Source organism: Protopterus annectens, chromosome 3.part1, assembly GCF_019279795.1.
Source record: "Protopterus annectens isolate FY-2018-M chromosome 3.part1, PAN1.0, whole genome shotgun sequence".
NCBI classification, from domain to species: domain Eukaryota; kingdom Metazoa; phylum Chordata; order Ceratodontiformes; family Protopteridae; genus Protopterus; species Protopterus annectens.
Genome location: NC_056732.1, coordinates 1,750,198,503 through 1,750,201,005, shown reverse-complemented (window position 1 = coordinate 1,750,201,005; position 2,503 = coordinate 1,750,198,503). Strand labels below are relative to the sequence as shown.

General features: G+C 42.5%; 1 long non-coding RNA gene across 1 annotated transcript; it reads left to right on the top strand.

Annotated features, from left to right (window-relative positions):
* Positions 1-392: 392 nt before the first annotated feature.
* LOC122798908 lies at positions 393-701 on the top strand. Its single transcript, XR_006364340.1, has 2 exons — positions 393-554; positions 654-701. It is a non-coding gene; the product is annotated as an uncharacterized LOC122798908 (long non-coding RNA).
* Positions 702-2,503: the final 1,802 nt, after the last annotated feature.

Sequence of the window (2,503 nt, the reverse complement as noted above, 5' to 3'; positions counted from 1 at the left end):
CTTTATATGGACTTCCCCCATATATTCCTTCCTCCATATGGTTATGTCTCTTTTGCAGATAGTCTATAACTTTAATAAATTTGCTTACTCTTTCTATTATTGATTTTCTTTTCCTTTTTTATGCTTTCTCTTTATGTTTTAAAATGTTAAATAATGTTTAATTGGTTGTCCATTTCTAGGTCTAGGATGTTAGAAGTCCTATGTTTTAATAATGTACATTGTCTATTTACCACCAGATTTTACTCTGTTATTGTTGCATATTATGTATCTCTTTTGTCTATATGTGGAGCTTTTCTCCCCGGGCCTCTACTGAAAATGGAAATATATCCAGTTAGACTAGCCCGGTTAACAAATGTAAAACAAATAAAATAAATAAATAAAAAAAGGTTAAAAGGAAGGCAGTAGGGTGACATGTCATAAGTTTCGACAATGTAAACACAAAGAAGTATCTCCTTTTTGAGAGTGAAAAGTTTAAAAGGAAGGCAGTAGGATGACATGTCATAAGTTTCGACAAGGTAAAGACAAAGAAGTATCTCCTTTTTGAGAGTGAAAAGGTTAAAAGGAAGGCAGTAGGATGACATGTCATAAGATGACATGTCATAAGTTTCGACAAAGTAGAGACAAAGACGTATCTCCTTTTTGAGAGTGAAAAGGTTAAAAGGAAGGCAGTAGGATGACATGTCATAAGTTTCGACAAGGTAGAGACAAAGAAGTATCCCCTTTTTGAGAGTGAATAGGTTAAAAGGAAGGCAGTAGGATGACATGTGATAAGTTTCGACAAGGTAAACACAAAGCAGTATCTCCTTTTTGAGAGTGAAATGGTTAAAAGGAAGGCAGTAGGATGACATGCAATAAGTTTCGACAAGGTAAAGATAAAGAACTATCTCCTTTTTGAGAGTGAAAAGGAAGGCAGTAGGATGACATGTCATAAGTTTCGAGAAGGTAGAGACAAAGAAGTATCTCCTTTTTGAGAGTGAAAAGGTTTTTCAGGTTTTTCATTTTTTTTCATATTGTTTCTTGTTATTTTAAGATTGGGCAGAATGAGTTTTTTGAAAGGCACAATGGTCCAGCTGAGGTATCTGCCAAGGAAAATGAACATGTTTTGTTATATGAGTGCTGGGCTGTGTTTTTTGACGAGAGTTCTGCAGAAGAAGAAACTACCAAGTCATATGTATACTTGATGGCAGCTGGTTATTACAGCATTAAAGCCTAGTGCTCCTCATCGGGTTGTCCCCTTCTGCTGGCTTAATACTTGGTTTCCCAGAAGCTACAAGGCACGCCTTTGTGTTGGCACCCAGGAAGCACCCCAATCACCTTTCGACTGCTGGTTTTGATTTCTAAACACTCCTGAATTGGCACATTAAAGCCTAGTGCTCCTCATCGGGTTGTCCCCTCCCTGTTGGCTTAATACTTGGTTTCCCAGAAGCTACAAGGCAGGCCTTTGTGTTGGCACCCAGGAAGCACCCCAATCACCTCTCGAGTGCTGGTTTTGATTTCTAAACACTTCTGAATTGACTCATTAAACCCAAGTGCTCCTCATCGGGTTGTCCCCTCCCTGCTGGCTTAATACTTGGTTTCCCAGAAGCTACAAGGCAGGCATTTGTGTTGGCACCCAGGTTTGTGTTGGCACCCAGGAAGCACCCCAATCATCTCTCGACTGCTGGTTTTGATTTCTAAACACTTCTGAATTGACTCATTAAACCCAAGTGCTCCTCATCGGGTTGTCCCCTCCCTGCTGGCTTAATACTTGGCCTCCCAGAAGCTACAAGGCAGGCCTTTGTGTTGGCACCCAGGAAGCACCCCAATCACCTCTCGAGTGCTGGTTTTGATTTCTAAACACTTCTGAATTGGCTCATTAAAGCCTAGTGCTCCTCATCGGGTTGTCCCCTCCCTGCTGGATTAATACTTGGTTTCCCAGAAGCTACAAGGCAGGCCTTTGTGTTGGTACCCAGGAAGCACCCCAATCACCTCTCAAGTGCTGGTTTTGATTTCTAAACACTCCTGAATTGGCTCATTAAAGCCTAGTGCTCCTCATCGGGTTGTCCCCTCCCTGCTGGCTTAATACTTGGTTTCCCAGAAGCTACAAGGCAGGCCTTGGTGTTGGCACCCAGGAAGCACCCCAATCACCTCTCGAGTGCTGGTTTTGATTTCTAAACACTTCTGAATTGGCTCATTAAAGCCTAGTGCTCCTCATCGGGTTGTCCCCTCCCTGCTGGCTTAATACTTGGTTTCCCAGAAGCTACAAGGCAGGCCTTTGTGTTGGCTACCAGGAAGCACCCCAATCACCTCTCGAGTGCTGGTTTTGAAGTGCTGGTTTTGATTTCTAAACACTTCTGAATTGGCTCATTAAAGCCTAGTGCTCCTCATCAGGTTGTCCCCTCCCTGCTGGCTTAATACTTGGTTTCCCAGAAGCTACAAGGCAGGCCTTTGTGTTGGCACCCAGGAAGCACCCCAATCACCTCTCGAGTGCTGGTTTTGATTTCTAAACACTTCTGAATTGGCT